The 18655-nt window shown below is 53.4% G+C and overlaps 1 protein-coding gene across 1 annotated transcript in view; it reads right to left on the bottom strand.

The window, feature by feature from the left end:
* Positions 1–15125, bottom strand: part of TENT5C (terminal nucleotidyltransferase 5C) — a 62346-nt gene extending 47221 nt beyond the window's left edge. Inside the window, exon 1 of the mRNA XM_085620702.1 lies at positions 15008–15125. The gene's annotated coding sequence lies outside the window, so the exon portion shown is untranslated. The remainder of the gene's footprint in view (positions 1–15007) is intronic.
* Positions 15126–18655: the final 3530 nt, after the last annotated feature.

Genomic DNA, 18655 nt, shown 5'->3' with positions numbered 1-18655 from the left:
TCTCCACGTCCCGCTTTGCACTATAATACAGACTATTGTTAAATGAACACAGTTGTGTCAAGTATTTGTAATGATACATGGGACTTTGCTGGGCCTTCTCTGTGAAAAGCAGGCGTTTGTAAATGCCCATTGAACGCCAGGTTATGCACCCAAAATGGTTTTGGTGGGGATTTTGGCGCACAGAGGGCATTAGTAGAATCACACAGAATGTTTGTACCTCAAGAAAACCCAAATGCCAGACTAGATATTACCATGGTATATTGTATAGGGCTCAATTCCTTTTCATTCTCACTTGAATCCTGGCAAATTATTAAGATTCACCCACACCAAAGCCGCCGGAACACAAGGTGTGGCAAGGATGGTCTTATAGAAGAGGTTGGGGAGTGTACAGGGCATTGCCAAATTGCTTGATTGCAACTTCTGCTGCTCTACCCGTCCTTGATGCTGCCCGAGGTGTTTGAAACTTGCGCATGTCTGCGTGGAGTTACTCACTCCTTGCAAACCTAAAGGAACGTATTCCCCAATGTGAAGAAACAAACCCATTGCCAGATTGGCATGTCAGGAGCATAATTAACCTGCTGCTCTTCAGTGATTGCAATGCTATAGGTCTCACATTTGAGAGAGAGTTTACGCTATTGGCATTGTAAATGGCAAAGCCTTTTATTTAGGTTTTAAAAACCAACACGTAAATCGAAGGCAGTCATTTACAATGCCAACAGCTCAATCTCTCGCAAATGTGAGACCTATTGCATTGAAAATGCTTGTTAGCAAAGGTGTTTAAGCCACACAGTTAATTACATTGGCTAAGATCCCCCAGTTCTCATCTCACACGAAGCCCTCGCTATTCCCGATAAATCATTCAACAAGTACATTGTACACAGCTAGGGCCAATCGCTACTAGGCAGTCTTTTTGTCCTGTTTCTCGATCTTGAAGTCTATTCCCAGCAGACTCGCTACCCCGGTCTGACAGGGAGACCGAGGTCTGTCAGTCTGGGCTGACTGCCAGGCAAGTACCCATCACCCCAGCCAGCCCCATATCACAGTAGCCCCACAGCCTGCTTCTCTTCAAATCTGACCAGCCCTTTAAATCCCACACTAACTGCTGGACACTGCCGCCTTCAGTCATCAGCTGCCTGTGATGGAGGGCAGCCGCTCACACGATTTGCAGAAACCGAAGGCTGCGCCTCCTAGAGACCATTGGAGGGGGAAGAAACAGTCCCAAAGAGGAACAAGCATTGAAAATGAAATTGGTCTCGCCTTTGATTAAGTTAAAGCCACTAGCTTTGCTAATGGTATTTTATTCTAGCTTTGCATTTAGTGTACATTTGTGATATGTTGTAGTTGTATGTAGTTAGAACAGTTTTGTTAGCTGTGTAATAGCTTAAAGCAGAGCGTTAGTAGGAAAAGCAGTGTTTCAGATTTGAGAGGTGAATTCATAGTCTGTGTGAATTTCATATAGTGAGGATTACAATAGCATGAGGCAGACGAAAGGGGCGAGCAGAGAGCAAACATATGCACATATCACAAATATACACTAAATAATGCTAATCTAGAATACAATACCATTAGCAAAGCAAATGGATTTAACTTGAAGGCAAGACTTATTGCATTTTGAATGCTTAGTTTGCGAGTGGCCACTGGGGCTCCTGACACATGGGCCGGCACTCTGGGCAGGTGTCCTCAAGCAGAATTTACAAGATGGCAGCTGGTGAAACCTCCCAGGCACACCTCCCCAGGACCCTAATCCAGTGAATCTGAAGCCTCCGGGAGAATCAGGACACCCGGTTTTGCATAATTGGTGACGCAAAATGATGCGTACCAATGGAAAATACACGCGGAGCAGAAAGCTTCTGCAATTGTATGGATTCCAAGAAGCCCTCACATGGCGAGAAGTGTTACAGCAAATAAAATGGATGGAATGCTGACAATGCAAACATTCTCCCCCAGTCAAAAGATCTGGGTTAAATCCATCGTACTTCTGCCCACTACGCCACCCCAGTTTGGAACTAGCCATATGCAAATCAGTCTTGACCCTGTGCACCATGGGAACAGTCCAGACCGAACTGCCAGGCCAGGTCCTTCCTGGACTGGAACCAAGCATCCTGGGACTGGTTCCAGGGTATGTTACCCTTCTTCAGACAGGCTAGCACGTAGAATCGCTGGGACCCCAAGGAACCACCCAAGGTATTGACACAGGAGACCCACAGGGGACACGTGCAGTGAGAACACAGGCGCAAGCCCCGTACTATTCTATGGGAAAGTTGCAGTTGGAATTTTAGAAGTTAAGTACACTTAGGAGAGGACTTTGAGCAAGCCCCTTTAGACTTAAAGGGTTCTAGGGCCAGCACCCATGGGAGCACTGGAGTACTTGACAGACCTCACTCAGGGAAGCTGGGTGCAGAGGTGTCAGATGGTCGTGAATAGTCGTCGATTTCAATGGCAATCTGCTGCTGGTAAGAGAAAGTGTCCGGTGTGATCCAAGCCTGGATCGAAGATAAGACCCTGAAAGCAGAGGGGACAGAGTCTGGGTCACTTACCAGTGGCCGGGGGGGGGGGGGGGGAACAATGGACAAATGCCCACCGATGTCAGGTGTTTCAGGTGCGTAGAGGTGAAGCTTGACTCTGCAGCCACAAGGACCAGGAGGCGTCGAATACCAGGATGCGAGCTCTCCCACAAAGGATGTAGAGTGCTGCGGTGTCGGTGCTTGGATTGACCACAACAAGCCTTGGCATCAGTAACCCACCCAGAAGAGATGCTTCGGTGCGGACCAGCAAGGTCCTGGGGTCTCCCCAGGCGGTGGAGAGTCAGGTCACGTCTGGAGCAACCAGGTAAGCCCAATTAGAGTTGAGTGGCCTTCACTGGGACATGTGTGTTGCTTACGCCAGGCGAGATCTAAACAAATAAAAGCCTCCATGGGAGGACAAAGTTGCTGTGAATGAGTCACGTGCACACATCTTCTCAAAAGCGACCAGGGAAATAGACAAGCTTTTCACTGGTGAAAAAAAAAAAAAAAAAAAAAAACACGATTAAAGCAAGATGAACAAAGTTGCTTCCGTTTTCATATGTGCAATATACTGGGAATGGCGTCAAATCAAAACGTTCCAATGCTTGTTGCACACGGATTCCACCACTAAGTCTATTTTTACATAAAAATGAGCACCTTAGACTTAATCGAAAGAGGGGGCTCGGAGGCAAAATCAGTTGGGCAGCAAAAGAACGCAAACCCAGAATGGACCCTTATTCATAGACTGGAAAGTCTTGAATGGTTATTGCTCGTGGGCGAGCAGCTGAGTAAGCGAAGAACGAGCTGTGGGTATGTAAAGAGGCTTCATGGTCGGCGTTTCACATTTGTGCAATTGTCGTTTCTGTATTGCAACGTGGAGCAATCCTGGCCTGTTCTATCCCGTTGCACAAGTAACAAAACATTGGACACAGGGTTAAGGGGGCCGGGTTGCTCCGTGTCTCAGACGCGATAGTATTTTAAAAACACATTGAAACGGGTCTTTCTGGCACTGTATTCATGTCCTCAACTCTTCGTGCAAACTCGGATCTATTTTTGAACAATGGACGTCAAAGATGTTCAAGCGTTCCATGTCGCCCCTTGCTTACATTTCACGCGCTTTGCCTAACCTTGCAAAGAAGGTTTGCTTTTCCAAGATGCTGTATTGGGCGTTTTAATTTCTGACCACATATTACTCTTGCATAATTCGAACCGAGTGCCATCCAGGTGTTTACAACAGTGTGCATGCGTGTTTCTCTCAGTGCCTGTCGGGGGCTAAGGGATGCTCAGAAAGAATAGGTGCTCATTCAATCCATGGCCTTTAGAAAGCGCACAGAGCAAGGATTACCTATGCAAGTCACATGTGTGATTCTATGCAAATGTGTTGGTACAGTGACACTGGGAATTTAAATGCAAGTTTAAACTAAGTCCTTAATTTTATAGCACAGCCCGTTTCAAGGACCCCCACTTAAACCCCTGGCGACCTGGATTACCCCCGTTTGCACTAGTACCATGTGTGAGATGCAGCGGGCTCTAAGGAGGATAGGGCAGGAGGATGGTGGACTCTGGGCAGGAGGATGGTGGGCACGGAAGGGGCACATATTTACTCTGCGGCGCACTCCACAGTTAAACGTCCTCCGGCCCAGAATAGACCAGCCCCCCTGAACACTCCCCAAACAAACACGGATCGACAGGTCTGACCCCAATGTGTGCTGCTCAGGAGGTTTAAGTTAAATCTGAAAAACGCACAACGCAAACGAACCTGCATGCTCCACGCATGCACACACTTTATGCGGTCACTGCACCCGCCAGCAGAGCTCCCGAACTGTCCTGGGCAGCCACCCTCCTGCATTACTGAGGCACTCGCGAAGAGCACAACTACAATTACCACAATGCAAAGCAAAAACATTAAAACATGCTTGAACTAGGACAGCCTGGCGCGCGTGCTTGCGGACATTACATCAGAATGACGCGCGCTGTCATCTTGGTTGTTATGTGCATCTTGGGAATATGAGCCCCGCCACACATTTAAACAGTTTATGTACTTGCAAGTGAGAAATACTACAACTCCCAAACTGCACTGCTTCATTAAATCAAAGCCTATGACTGGAAAGAACGAGCTCAGCGTGAATGACTGAGTCCTTCCTCCTTAGGCGTAACTGTCACCAAGCCTTGGATTTTCCATTTGCATTCTGACACTTGCGATCCTGCGTTTAAAATTACGTTATTAAAGTAAGTGCCAACAGCAGTGTTATGTGCAGCACCGGACCATCACACCAGGCGTGGGAGACCTTTGCTAATGTAGCGCCTCGAAGCTTTTCACTTACCTAGTGCCGCCCTTTAAATTCCCAGAAGGGAAGTCAGGGCGCTTCTAGTGCTGGGAACGAGGGGGCTGGCCACATTTAACAAAGATCCCAATGGGCATGCAATGGTCTCCAACTCCAACAGCCCCACCCCCAACCACGGGTCCCTTCCGACTTCACCATAGCCTCAACGGCCCTATATAAAGTGGTCTAGCATGTCACTGATCCCTTCCAGGACTCTCTGCCCCAGCCCTCTCGGCATAGAAGTCTTGAGTCCGTGTAGGCATATATACATTAAGGCGCCACGCATCCCTGCACATGAGATCCATACATCCAACCACTGACTCATTCAGTGCAAGTAAAATTAAACAAGCTGTCGACATTGCGCAAAGGCAACTGCTTATTTACAATTGCATTGAGCTTTCACTTTAAGTGAAAGAGCGATGCAAAAAACAAACAAGCTGTCGCCATTGCAGAAAGGCTCTCCTTTGTTGGACTAGGCCTGTTTAGCAGGGTCATCCCTAAACTTTTTGCCTTCCTCCCGTATTTCATCTGACCTGTTGGCTGTTTTATGACTCTGGGCACCTTACCACTGCTGACCAGTGCTAAGGTGCATATGCTCTCCCTTTTGTAAAATTTATACATTGATTGGTTTACCCGATTGGCCTATTTGGTTTACTATCAGCCCCTAGTAAAGTGCACCAGGAGTGCCAGGGCTTGTAAATACAAATGCTGCTGGTGGGCTTGCAGCACTGGTTGTGCCACCCACAGAAGCGGCCTAGTAAAATGTGTCTAGGGTCTGCCATTGCAGAACCTGCGTGCAGTCTGGTACTGACATGCTGACTGGGCAAGTGCACACACTTGCCAGTCCCCAAACCTTCACTTAGCTACATATTAGTCACCCCTCTGGTAGGCCCAAGGGCAGGGTGCATTGTAGGTATAAGGTAGGACATGCCCTGATGTGTGTGGCATGTCCATAGTGAATTACAGCCATTTTAGTTTCACTAATGAAGGCTACCTGCTCTTCATAGGCCAGAATGGGCTGCTGGAATTACTACACGCTATAATCCCAGCGGACTCAGAGCATGGTAGAAAGTCAAGTTTAGTATGCCTGAACTCAGAATAATAAAATACTTCTTTTAGTAAAGTTTACTTTAATATCCTGTGTTTGTAAATACTACTTTTAGAAAGTTAGTATTTACTGACCTGGCCATTTCAGTCCGCCTCTGCTGAGTGTGTGTTCTGCCTAGTAACAGTAAGGAGCAGGGCTGGGGAATTCCAGGAGACAGGCTGGCTGCCAGGTGGTGGGAAGAGAGATTACACCAGGATGGGTGTATACACCTTGACTCTGAATAGACCTGTGCTCTGCCACCACAATGCCGGCTCTGCCCCCTGTGGAGCGGCGGATGTCTCTGCCCTACTGCTGAAAGGAAAGAGCAGAGTCACCACAACAAAGTGCTCCAAAACCGGACTGAGCCAGGCCCCCTGGCGACAAAGAACAAAAGAATTGCTGTATAAAAGAAGGACGTTACAACAAACAAATGGACGGAATGCTGACAATGCAGTAGGGCAGAGACATCCAAGTCAAGACATCTGGGTTAAATCCATCGTTCTTTGCCCACTACGCCACCCCAGTTCAGACATGGCCATATGCAAATCAGTCTTGACCCTGTGCCTCATGGGAACAGTCCAGCCCAGACTGATTTGCATATGGCTATGTCTAAACTGGGGTGGTGTAGTGGGCAAAAGAACGATGGATTTAACCCAGATCTCTTGACTGGGGGAGAATGTCTACATTGTCAGCATTCCGTCCATCATTTGTTTGTTGTAACGTATAAAAGAAGGAGCCCTGCTCCCAAGAAATTAGATCAGATCCTGCTGAAACAAGAAGAACCTCTGCCAGAAGTGAAGAACTGGGAAAGCTGTAGGAGGAGTAACTGTCCCCGACATGTTGGATTGGCCTGCAGTGGTTGCCTTGCTGCTGGAGGAGAGGAGAAGAGACTACAAAGACTTTTATTTCAACTTGTGCTTAAAGATCTCCAAGGGCTTGAACTGAGCTTGCCCCCTGAACGAAGTCCCAGGACCAGTGGACTTCATCCCCAGCTCCCCAAAGTCTTTTGGAAGTGCCTGCTGCTGTTGTTGGGCCTTCTGAGGGACTGCGTGTCGCAAGGAACTGGAAGCACGACGCAAGGGAGAGAAGCGTGCCGCCGGAGCTGTTGCATCTCGCTGAGTGTCACCGCGGCAGCATCGCATTGAGCGGAAGCGTCTCGCATCATTCCGGAAGTGTCTCGCAACGCCGAAGAAGCGTGTCGCCATCGCAGCTGTCGCATTGCACCGCATCCAGAAAAGCGCCTCGCATCCACGGAGAAGCGTGCCGCCGGAGCCGCTGCATCTCGCAGAAGGGGTGTCACTGCTGTAGCATCGCATCGAGTGGAAGCGTCTTGCAACATCGGAGAAGAGTGTCGCTGCATCTTGCCAAAGGTGACGCCGCTGTAGCGGACGCATCGAGGCGAGTCTTCTCGCAACATCGGAGAAGCGCAACGCATCTGGAAGATCCCGTCTTCATTTCTTTTGCACCAAGAACTGCAACGCAACTGCATTGCTGCAACACTTTCGTTGCCCTGCGTGTCGCATCTAAGGTACATTGACTTAAAGTGTCGCATTTAAGAACAAGAGAAACTAAGCAATCTTCTACCAACTAAGCAACCGTATTGTGTATTTTTAATTGTTTAATGGTCTTGTGATATTCCTATATAAAGAATCCTTATTTTTAATATAAATACCTGTGTGGTGTCCATATGTTGTGTTGCCACTTAGTTACTGTATGTGTTCACAAATGCTTAACCTATAACGCTCTGAGAAAAGCCTTGTCTGCTCGCGCCAAGCTACCTAGAGGGTGAGCAGGGGTTGTTTTAGTAGTGTAGCCCATTACCCTGACTAGGGTAGAGGTTCCCTGCTTGTCACAAGTACCTACTTGTGCCAACCAGAGAACCCGGATTCTAACATCCTTAATGAACAAAAAAGTGCCTACAACAAATAATGGAGAGAGTGTAACGCCGCCAGAAAAAGATCCAATCCACCTGGGCAGGGTAAAAAGTGGACAGGGTGGTAACCAGGAGGGACTAAAAAGCCTCGGGACAATCATGACACCTGGTTTTGCGTAATTGGTGATGCAAAATGACATGCACCAATGGAAAATACACGCGGAGCAGAAAGCAAGCTTCTGAAATCGTTTCAATCGATTTCAAGAAGCCCTTGCATGGCGAGAGCAGCGCATGCACGCTGCTAACGCCAGGCGAGACCTAAAAACCAGACGTTTTTCCAGGAGTATACGTGTATCAAATAAACAGGTGTTATGGCTATCTAATATTAGCGACAACAGTAGATGGCACTTTACATCCATGGAAGCAGGAAAGCCTTAAAAACAAGGCGGTAAAAGCAAAAAGTGCCGGACGTCGACGTGTCTGAGACTTTGGTGATGCTGTATAGAATCAGCAAGATGTTGTGCAGCAGGACCAAGAAAGAAAAAAGTGTGGTGGCGCGGCTGCGTCATTCTGTAGGCACCCAGGCATCCTTAAACATGCACACATTCAGAGGGATGCGGTGCAGTTTTATTTACAGCTTCTAGATCAGTAAATAAAGTTGCAAAAATTTCTCTTTAGCAGCAAGGAGATGGCAGCAGTTTGCTGCCTGGAAGGGGGACTGTAACAGAGCACGGAGGAGAAGCGCAAGAGAGCTGGAAAACATGCATTAAGAGTGGTGAAGCAAAATAAAAAATAAAAAGTTATCCAAGTGTGAGCAGCGGAGGGCTAGACGCAAGCCAATTAGATGATAGCGAATATGCTCCAGGAGGAGACAAAGAGACCAGGAAGTCACCAAGTAAGAGAAAATATTGCCAACCAATAGTAAGCAGTAGGCGGGCTCTAAGCCCCTGTAAGTTCTTGGTTAGCCACCATTAGGACTTTGGCTTGCGTTTTCCGATTGATTAGAAATCAAAAACCTCCTCAAAACACTCTGGTCCGAAAGCCCTTCGGTGCAGGGGCCCCTGGCAGGAGACATTAAACTGGTGCCTGCCCACACACACAGCGGGGCCCCAGCAGAGCAAAGCAATATACAGCAGGTCCTGGCAGGGCACAGCCAGTGGGGCCCTGGCAGGGAACATAACTACAGCCTGCAGGGCAAAGGAATGTACAGTGGGTCCTGGAAGGGCACACAGTGGGGCCCTAGCAGAGCAATGTACAGCGGGTCCTGGCAAGGAACACTTGGTTCAGAAGTGAGAGCCAAAAGGTTTCCAAGAGCCGTCCACGAATGCCACCTGAAGAGCTAGGCGTGCTGTGACGCAGGCGGAGACACTGGAACACGCTGTAAAGAGCTCAGAACAGCATGCAAGTCACTGGCTGTGCTCCAGGCCAGGAGCACCTAGCACAAAGCGACGGAAACACTCTGGTGCAGCCAGATCCGGGGTGCAACGGAAGAGACCCAGAACAAGCAACTTCAAAGTGGAAAACTAAATATAGTAGACAGCGGAGCCTTACTCCGGGGTGGAGAGTTGAGAGGCAGTAGTAACGGCACACCAGCTAGGAATAGACTGCGCGCCATCCAGTCTGGGAGCAGGCAGATCAGGTGTATCCTAAAGGGAATTTACTTATAACCTGAATATATTATATATACATACACACACTACAAAGCTAATATAACATTCATAAAACAAAAGATCACAAGCAAATTTTTAAAATCTTTTACACGTCTACTTCAATAGTAGACAGCATTTCTTTAATAAAATCACAAAAAAAGACCATACAATTGATCCAATGAAAAAAAAAAAAAAGGGAGGGTTTTACATTAAAACATTCCATACAATCTCTACAACATATACCGTATCGTTATACAGACATAAATATGTACAAGAGAAAACAGTTCCAGTCTCCTAAATTAGTCTTTTATACGGACATATCTGAATCAGTGAGGATCTGGTCCGGTTCAACTTTTACTCGAAAAATACTACATTCCCTTAGAGATTATGCCATCCAAAAACGCGTTGCGATGGTTTTACTCAAAATTCTCCCATCTTTTTCAAGACATAATATCATAAGGTTTTCTCTACCTCTTGTGTCCTCATTATTAGAGATCCTTGTAAACTAAACTTCAATTAATATTAAAAGTCAAGAAGAAATCCTCTATTGGTATCCAGTAGACCCCCCAATCTTAAAAAGCAGACAATCCGCCTTTTAGGATCCCTCATATGCAGCCTCCGGTATGGAGCGCCATCATTGAATTTGGCTCCGCTTATGAAGGATCTGCTGTTCGCCTTTTGTTGCTGTGAAATTCAAGAAGCACTAAAGGAGTGCAGTTGTGTGTGGTCACCAGGGTACGAACGCAATCACCCGACAGCGGTTACCGAGTCAAATGAAGACTTTGCGTTAGGAGATCAGAAGACGTGAAGAACCACACGCTCCTACCCTGGTGGCAACACAAACCCGCGCATCCTTTAGTGCTTCTTGAAGAGTTATATTAGCTTTGAATGGGGCTATAGTGTATATTAGCTTTGTATGGGGCTATAGTGTATATATATTGTTCAGGTGCATTCTAAAGGGAATTTACTTATAACTTGTTAAGAGTACCTCATCCCTTTGGTTGATACAGAGAGAGACCCCTTTATAATACATATAACAGGCAGCTCAGTTAGCCAACACTGCATGTTGCAAGATACCATGAAGGGTCTGACTGCACATCCTATGCATGGTACCCAGAGTGCCAGCCCACGGTGCATCCAGGACCTCGACCACCCCTCCCCCCCACCCCAAACTCCGCCAGCCACAGGGCCAGGGCACATCCAGGAACTCTGCCAGCCACAGGGCGCAACCAGAACCTGCCACCCCCTCCCCAAACACTGCCAGCCACAAGGCCAGGGCGCAACCAGAACCTTTACCCCCCCCCAAACACTGCCAGGCACAAGGCCAGGGCACAAAAAGACTCGCCCCCCCCCCCCCCCCCCAACACTGCCACCCACAGAGCATAGGGAGCATCCAGGAACTTTGCCTGCCACCCCCCCCCCCCCAAACACTGCCAGCCAAAAGCCAGGGCGCAACCAGAACCTCCCACCCCAACACTGCCAGCCACAAGGTCAGGGCGCAACCAGAACCTTTACCCCCTCCCCCCCCCCCAAACACTGCCAGCCACAAGGCCAGGGGCCAACCAGAAACTTTAACACCCCCCCCTCCCCAAACACTGCCAGCCACATGGCCAAACCAGAACCTTTACCCCCACCCAAGAACACTGCCAGTTACAAGGCCAGGGTGCAACCAGGACAACCCCTCCCCAACACTGGTCCAGTGTCAGCAGCATGCCCACTAGCCAGCACCTCTAGCAGCGTGTACCAAGTCTGTTCACCAATGCCCGCTGCAAACCCAATGACGGAAACGCAACTGGGCATGCAGAGGTGAGCAGCTGGCATCCCTCCCCCAAGGTACCCTTTGCCACCACACAGCACACTATGTTGCTTACACACCAGGGCCCAGCTGTGGCCCCCACACAAGAAAGGGTCAAGACCCCAAACTCGTCTGGGCAGCCTTAATTAGGGCGCATGGGCCAGGGCCACTACACCTGCGGCTCTGGACGGTTCCTACTCTGCAGGGCAAACTCCAGCAGGTGACTGCGGCGAAAACCCTAGAACTCGTAGGGTCGAGTCGAGAACCACAGCTAGAAAGCCTTACTAAAAATAGACTCACAAGTCATCATGTGGACCAGTGCACCCACAGGAGAGGCGGCCACCAACTTAAGAACCCCTGCCCGGCACGACCCCCCCCCCGTGCCCAGGACCCGCAACCTCAGCTTCTTTACACAGCAGTGAGGTGACAGGGGCTCTAGACAGACCACACCTCGTCCTGCGGATAGGACTATAAGGGGGGGGGGGGGTTGCCCCACCCCTGCATGGTCAGCACCTGTGACCCTAGGTGCCTTCCCCTACTGTGCATCCCTGCATAGACCGGTAACCTCCCTGTGCGTCCCACCCACCCCCCCCCCCTCTTCGGGGTCCTTCTGTGCACACACTGTACGCCCCGTGTACCACAGGGCGGGCTCCTCATGTGCCCTCCGAGTACCGCTTGTGTGCCCACAGAGCGCCTCCTGTGCCAGTCTGCTTGTGCCCTCCCCATGTCCCCTTGTGTACCAAGGGAGCGCCTCCTGTGCCAGTCTGCCTGTGCCCTCCCTGTGTACCCACAGAACGCCTCCTGTGCCAGTCTGCCTGTGTACCCGCAGAGGGGCTCCTGTGCCAGTCTGCCTGTGCCCTCCCTGTGTACCCCCAGAGCGCCTCCTGTGCCAGTCTGCCTGTGCCCTCCCTGTGTACCCGCAGAGGGGCTCCTGTGCCAGTCTGGCTGTGCCCTCCCTGTGTACCCCCAGAGCGCCTCCTGCGCCAGGCTGCCTGTGCCCTCCGTGTACTCGCAGAACGCCTCCTGTGCCAGCCTCCTCCGAGGCCAGAACCCTGTGCCATCCACCCATCACGTGGAGCAGCAGTGCAGTGACACTTGGGGCAGCACCAGCACCCCTCCCCCCCGTGGCCCCCCCACGCCCTCGCACTTTGCAAAGGGCCCTAGAAGCCAAGTCAGCGGTCCGCATTCACCCGAGCCAGAGCTGCACAAGGCCGGCCCTGCTGGAAGCTGCGACCCAGCCCGGGGGGCACCGGGGGCGGCGTGGAGCCTTCCTCATTGTGCGCTGCACTATAGGCAGTAGGGGGGAGGGGGGGGTGACTGGTCCCAGGCACCGGGGCAGACACTGCCAGGGTAGGAGGGGTAACTAGAACCAGGTACTGCGGGCACTAGGAGAGCACCACAGGCAGACTGCCAGGGAAGTGGCGTTTAAGGGTGACTAGAACCAGGCACTGGGGCACCCCAGGCACAGAGTGCCAGGGAAGGGGGGGGGGGGTAACCCTAGTACAAGGCACCGCGGGCACTCCGAGTGTACCAGCTGCAGAGACTGCCAGGGAAGAGCTGGGGTAGGGGATAACTCTAGAACCAGGCACTTGGGGCACCAGCGAGCGCCACAAGCAGCCTGCCAGGGAAGTGAGGGATAGGGGGTGACTGGGGCCAGGCACGGGGGCACCAGGAGAGCAGCATGGGGGAGCGGGGAAGGAGTCTAGAAACAGGAGCACTCGGGGCGGGCACCACAGGGAAGACTGCCAGAAGTGAGGGGTGGGGGTAGGACTCTAGATCTACACACTGGGGGTACCAGGAGAGCACCGCAGGCAGAGACTGCCAATGGAGTGGGGGGGGGGGAGGGAGATAGGCGGAGAGTCTAGAACCAGACACTAGGGACACAAGGAAGGAATCAACGGAAGGGGGGGGGGGGGATTCTATAACCGAGCACCAGGGAGACCAGGAGGGCACCAGACGGTGACCTCCAGTAAGGGTGGGGGGTGCCTTTAGAACCAAGCACCAGGAAGCGCATCAGAGGGGATAGTAACTAGCAGCAGGGAGGGTGACATCAGTGCCAAAAGGTTCGAGAATACCAGGGGGCATCAGAGGCCCTGAATGGGCATGGCTGCCAGCAGGGATGGGGCGGTGACTCTAGAACCAAGCACAGGGGACTCTAGAGGGGAGCAGTGACCGTTAGTGAGGGTGGGGTGCGAGTCTAGACCCAGGAAGAACTGGAGGACATGAGAGGTAGAAACTGCCAGCAATGGGGGGGCAGTGACTAGAATCAAGCCATGGGAGACCAGGAGGGCATGAGAGGCAGTGAGGGGTAGAATCTGCCAGCAGGGGGGGGGGCGGGACAGTGACTAGAATCAAGCCATGGGAGACCAGGAGGGCATGAGAGGCAGTGAGGGGTAGAAACTGCCAGCAGGGGGGGGGGGGGGGGGGGGCGGGACAGTGACTAGAATCAAGCCATGGGAGACCAGGAGGGCATGAGAAGCAGTGAGGGGTAGAAACTGCCAGCAGAGTGGGGGGGGGGGGGGCGGGACAGTGACTAGAATCAAGCCAAGGGAGACCAGGAGGGCATGAGAGGCAGAGAGGGGTAGAAACTGCCAGCAGAGTGGGGGGGCAGCGACTAGAATCAAGCCATGGGAGACCAGGAGGGCATGAGAGGCAGTGAGGGGTAGAAACTGCCAGCAGTGGGGGGGGGGGGCAGTGCCTAGAATCAAGCCATGGGAGACCAGGAGGGCATGAGAGGCAGTGAGGGGTAGAAACTGCCAGCAGTGGGGGGGGGGGGGGGCAGTGACTAGAATCAAGCCATGGGAGATCAGGAGGGCATGAGAGGCAGTGAGGGGTAGAAACTGCCAGCAGTGGGGGGGGGGGGGGGGGCAGTGACTAGAATCAAGCCATGGGAGATCAGGAGGGCATGACATGCAGTGAGTGGTGCAGCGGGGGGGGGGGGGCAGACAGAGGAGCCACGAACGCGTGAAGCGTTAGAGATGTGCGTAAAGTGTAGTCAGTCAGTCCGGGGGGGGGGGGGGGGGCGCCCCTAGAGGGCTAGAAGATACGACCCATATACTAGCGCCCAGCGCTGCCTCGGCCTCAAGGCGCAGACCTTCACAAAATCATCAAGTTATAATGGGACCCACAAAACTACAAATATCAGAATGCGGGGGGGGAGGGGGGGGACCTGACCTCGGCCAAGTCTTACCCGCACAGACATTTCGCACCTTGTAAATCGTCATTCCCAAAATAACTAGGAATTTAAAGTTTAAAAATTAAAAAGAATCAATCAGCATCACGGGAAAGCGGACCTTATGCACAACATTCAATGAGCGGGAGGAGAGTGCACAGCGGGACCCGACCTCCCGCTGGAGCAGCAGAGACAGACAGAGAGAGGGGGAGAGGATGAACGGGGAAAGGGGAAGAGAGCGTTAAAGACAGGGCAGGGGATTCTTACTGAAGCCCGGGGGGTAGAAAAAAAAAAAAAAGAGAGAGAGAAAGAAAGATCTTCAGTGAATCTAAAGACGACAGAAAGATGAAAAAGCCCCCCCCCCCCCGCACCACTCTGGGCACAAGTGCCCTCTGATTTAAAGGTGCGCACCCTTTATTCCCACCGTCACGAGGAGCCGGGGGGAGAAGACCCCCAAGAACCTGGAACTTCACAAAGATTATCAGCAACGAGGGGCCATGGACAGGAGGGTCAACAGGAGGCCGGGCGGCACCGGCAGGTTAAGAGTCCCTGAAGTGAGACCGTTACACTAAGACAATGAAGACCAGGGGGCGGGGGCTTTACCTAGGCCGAGTCTGAGCCTCTCGCGGCCGGGTCGGGTGCACGTGGCTCCTCTGAGGACGGGACCGTAGAGGGAGCTTCGGCGCCGGCAGCGGATCCGCACTGACAGCGGATACCAGAGGCCGCGCCTCCCTTAAGTACGACTGCGTCACCCGTGACGTACGCGCAGCTGAGCGGCGTGCGCCGCGGGACGCAGGGAGCGCGAGGGCCCACCAGAGGCACGAGCAGACTCACCTGAGGCACGCACGGCTCAGCGCCGCCGCTGGACGCAGGGAGCGCGCGAGTCTGAGGTACGCAAGGCTGAACCTCTGGACGCAGGGAGCGCGAGGACTCACCTGAGGCACGCACAGCTCAGTGCCGCCGCTGGACGCAGGGAGCGCGAGGACTCACCTGAGCGTCGACCCCGCGGGGCGCGTGCGCCCCTCAACCCAAGGAGCACGAGAGCTCACCGCAGGCACGCGCGGATGAACGCAGGGAGCGCGAGGGCCCACCAGAGGCACGCGCGGATGAACGTCGGGAGCGCGAGAGCCCACCGCAGTCACGCACAGCCAGTGCTGTAAATGGGCCGTTACTACCCGGTACTGAGTGTTATGTTTAAGGGGAACACCCCCCTGCCCAGGGAGAGGGTGGTCTAGCCTGTGACCCGGAAGAGGTCAGGTGAATAAATGGGGGCTGAACCGGATGATCCGGGTCAGTGCACCGAAGCACAATCCCTGCGTAGGTGTGTGTTATTTTCTTCTCCCCGAGTCTGGAGATCTTGCTGCCTGCCTACCTTGGTTGCTGTACTCGCCGGGCCCCCTAGCACACAACAACTGGCGACGAGGGGGTTTGATGACCTCCTGACCCACGCGGGCTGGTTCCTCGCTGCCTGCTTCCTCCCTGGGCACGGGTGTGCTCCTGAGCGCCGAAGCGCTGCCTGACCCGCTCTGGTGGTGGCTGCCTCCCGGAGTGATCTTCGCACGTGCGTGCGCCTCCGCGGCCTGTGCCTGCCGCCTCTCTGCACCCGCTCTTCCTCCACGGCCCGGATCGGGGCCGATGTCGTCACGGTGACGGCGCACGCGCACGTGCCTGGCGCCGCGCAAACAGCGCGTGTGGGGGAGCTCTCTTCGACTGGCCTGCTGCATGCTGTCTCCTCGCAGGAGATCGGGTCCCGGTGGTGCTGATTGGCCGGAGAAACGGACGCCTGTTGCAGCCTGCTGCTTCCTGGTCAGGTTCAGTGCGTGTGGCTGTCGTGGAGGCGGTGGTGTACCTTCTGGGCTGCTGGAGGACGGCGGGGTGTTCCTGACTGCTCCATCTCGCCTGCGGCCTCTGGTTGCCACGTGGGGCGTGCCGTCCCAAGCTGCCCGCCCGGACCCTGAGGCCTGATTGCTGAGTGCCTGGAGGCCGCGATCTCTCCACTGCCTGTGCCGGAGGTGAGGGGTTTGGTTCTTTTGGGACTGCGTCCGCCCCTGTAACACGTACTCTGTCCCGCCCCGGTCCGCCTGCGCCTGCTGCATCGGACCTCCCGCCCAGCCGGTGTGAGGATGACGACGGTGCCCCCGATTGAGGCGTTCATAGTGGACGGCCCGCCATCCGCCCAGGTGGCCATGTGGAAAGAGTGGCTGGAGCGCCTGGAGAACTATTATGCCGCAGTCGGCCTCAAGCCCGAACGACATCGGCCCATGCTACTGCATCTGGGTGGTTCGGCCATTCACCGGCTGGCCAAATCCGTGGTGGAAGTCGGCCCTCCCCACACCTATGCCACGCTCAAGGCAGCTCTGACCGCGCATTTTGAACCCCTAGCAAATCCAGATTACGAACGTTTCCTCCTACGTCAAGCTAGGCAACTACCGGAGGAATCGGTTGACACCTTCTATGCTCGGTTGAAGGAGCTGGCGAGCACCTGTACCCTCCCGGACGCAGACGACGAGCTGCGGGCCCAGTTTATCCAGGGCTGTTCGTCCGTCAAGTTGAGGGAAAGGGTCCTCGAAACGCCCGGCATCTCCATGGCCGACATTCTCACCATGGGCCGGTCTAAGGAGTTGTCCAAAGTGCGTGCCGCACATATGGAAACAGCCCTTCAACGTCAAGTGAAGACGGAGCCAGTGAACGCGGTGGTGGCGACGACCTCGAAGAAAGCAAATTCAAAGAGAGCGGAGCAAAGCAAACCACCACCCTCGTCTCGTTCCTGCTACATGTGTGGAGGACCGTACCCGCACCAAGGTCAATGCCCTGCACAGGGGAAAAGGTGTACGGCGTGTCGTCGTCTAAACCATCTGGCCAAGGTATGCCGCTCGGCGGGACGTCAACGACAACAAGGTCGGCAGATCAATGCGGTGGAGGCCCCTCTACAGGAGGCGGAGGAAGATGATATGGACGACGATGAGGACGAAGGCACGGTCCATGTCATTCACGCCCTGCAACCGGATGGATGTCCGAGGCGGAGGGCCCCAAAGTGTCACGTCAAGATTGCAGGACATCTGACGCCGGTGCTGATTGACACAGGTGCGTCCATAAACATAATGGCCCAGTCCATGCTGAGATCTTTCCCGATACAGCCTGTCCTAAAGCCAACGTCCATACAGGTGTTTGCCTATGGCTCCGGCACACCACTCACGGTGCTAGGCGTCTTCACCACCGACATCGCCCATGAGGCTCACTCCGTTCGCACAAAAGTGTACGTCACCAAGGAGGGTGCGGGAATGCTGCTGGGCTGTCGTACGGCGGAACATTTGCAACTGGTGGTGTTTGCCTTCGCTGTGCACCTGGAAGACGTTGAGTCACTGGTGGACGAGTTTCGAAACCTGTTTGACGGAATCGGATGTTTAAAGAACCACCTGGTACGGCTACACGTAGACCAATCAGTGCAACCGGTGGCTCTCAAGCACCGGAGAGTAGCGTTCCATCTGCGGCCGAAGGTCGAGGAAGAACTAAGAAAGTTGGAGGCCGCTGACATCATTGAGCGAGTGGAAGGACCGACACCATGGGTCTCCCCCATTGTGATAGCCCGAAAACCGAAGCAACCAGGTGAAGTCAGAATATGTGTGGACATGCGTTTGCCGAATCGTGCCATCAAGCGGGAACGCCATCTGACACCCACGGTCGACGACATCGTTGCGGAGGTCAGCGGATCGCACTGGTTCTCGAAGATGGACCTCCGGGCAGGTTACCATCAACTCCTGCTGGATCCCGAGTCAAGGGCCATAACCACTTTCTCCACCCATGTGGGACTGCGCCGCTACAAGCGCCTCAGTTTTGGGGTGTCCAGCGCGGCGGAAGTGTTTCAGGACACCATCAGAAGTGTATTGGCTGGCCTCAGTGGGGTTATAAACGTCAGCGATGACATCCTGGTACATGCACCGACTCTGGAGGAACACATGACCCGTCTACGATGCGTATTCCGGAGGCTCCAGGACAGTGGCCTGACGCTACATCGTGAAAAGTGCGAATTCCTAAAAAAGGAGATAGCGTTCTTTGGATATCACTTCTCACAACAGGGGGTGTCGCCCGACCCCGCGAAAGTCCGTGACATCCAGACGGCTCCTGCCCCGACCACAGTTACCGGAGTGAGAAGCTTCCTGGGCATGGTCACCTACTGTGGTCGGTTCATCCGGAATCTCACGAACCTAACGGCACCCCTACGGGACCTCACAAAGAACGCTGCCACATGGG

Source organism: Triturus cristatus, chromosome 8 (genome assembly GCF_964204655.1).
Source record: "Triturus cristatus chromosome 8, aTriCri1.1, whole genome shotgun sequence".
Classification (NCBI taxonomy): Eukaryota; Metazoa; Chordata; class Amphibia; order Caudata; family Salamandridae; genus Triturus; species Triturus cristatus.
Note: the sequence above shows the minus strand (reverse complement) of the source record. Positions and strands in the feature narration are given on the sequence as shown.